Source organism: Schistocerca nitens, chromosome 1 (genome assembly GCF_023898315.1).
Source record: "Schistocerca nitens isolate TAMUIC-IGC-003100 chromosome 1, iqSchNite1.1, whole genome shotgun sequence".
In the NCBI taxonomy this organism is placed as follows: domain Eukaryota; kingdom Metazoa; phylum Arthropoda; class Insecta; order Orthoptera; family Acrididae; genus Schistocerca; species Schistocerca nitens.
Window position 1 is genome coordinate 1,267,510,837 of NC_064614.1, and position 1,644 is coordinate 1,267,512,480.

Below are 1,644 nucleotides of genomic sequence, written 5' to 3' on the forward strand. Positions count from 1 at the left end.
CAAAGTTACATAGAATTGTTCTTCCTCACCCACCCTACTAGCCGAATCACACACCTCCCGACTTCCATCTGTTTGGCCTAATTATAAGGATGCACTCTGCAGGATGCAGTACGAGGTTGGTGAAGGGCTTATTGATGCACCGAGATGTTGGTTCCGACATCGACCAGGAGGGTGGTACCATGCGAGCGTACAGGGCCTGCCAGTATGGTGGGGTAGAGCCGCCGCAGCGAAAGGAGACTATATTGGAAAACAGTATTTTGTAGCCAAAAGAGTGGGGAACACTATGGTGTATTGGAATCCTGAATAATACCAACCTACTTGCCGAAAAAAAAGTGTTGCATTGCTTATTGCACGCCCGAAGTACCCAAAATCGTAAGAGGGCTATGTTATAAGTTGTCAGCTTGGGACCCAGATGGTGTTGATATCAATGAATTTTTTTTATCGTTACCGTGGCACAAATTGTACAAAACCTTAAGTCAAGCATTAACGTAATCTGCCACGTATTTTTGTTAACACGGCCGTCTGCTCTGCCCAGTTGAATAAACTGAAATATTGTGTCGTTATAAAGTTCATCGTTTGACACTTTTATCACCTGTTACGGCCCCCAGCGACGTGTCTGTACTCTTTCAGTGCTTGTCGTTATGTCTACTTGATCAGGACTCATAACGGTGGGGCAGTCGTCTTGCACCGGTCGCACTGTCGGCCGTTACGCACTGTTCGTTTTCAGAACATATCCAACAGATCTTATTCTTACCAATACTAGATTATAAATGCAAATACAGTTTTGTTTTTCATCAATAGTTTATCTGCATACAAAAAATTCTGTTTTTATTTTTTTATATGGGTAATGTAGCTACTTCTGCGTGCAATAACAAAAAAACACAAATTACTTTCCTATATGAACCCATGTTGTCACTTTTGTATCTTCTCTATAATATCTTTGTGAGTGGTGCATCATTCTCTCGGCTAACAGTCATATCGCAGGAAAATCTTCAAAGGTGACGTCATTTTCACGTCACACGCAATATCGACAAACAATGAGGCAGATGCCACATTCATTTTGGCATATTTACATATTTTGTATTATAACTTTCAGTACGCCGTTCCAAAGTATCGACATATTGAAAGCATATCACAAACACGTCACCATTATCATTAAATGTCAGTAATAACGCTCAACGATAACGCCTTTAAGAGATACTATAATAAGGCAGGTATTACACTATCACATTTCTTTGTCGAACTTGATAAGTCAAATATTTATGTCAAAGAAACTTGATGGTGTAATGGGGAACTTTGTCAAATCTCGCGTGTCGTCATATAAACATGATGAAATTTAGGGCCTCGCCGTAGATTTGATCATACAAGTCGTTCGTCTTCCGTTTACTGTCTGTAGTGTGTTTGTAAACATGACTTCAAAGTTGGTATCTTCCTTCGACTTTTTTTAATAAACTTGCTTCGAGTAGGGTGGGGGGTGAGCAAGGGGCACAGTGCATCCTATTAATTGCGTGTTGATGGGCAAGTGGAACATGCTTCAGGTGACTTCATGGCCACAATCACAGCCGTCCACCTCTACATCTGGAAACATCCAGGCTCCTTTTCAGCACGCCGGAATAGAGAATGTGGTTACACTCTAAAATAAAA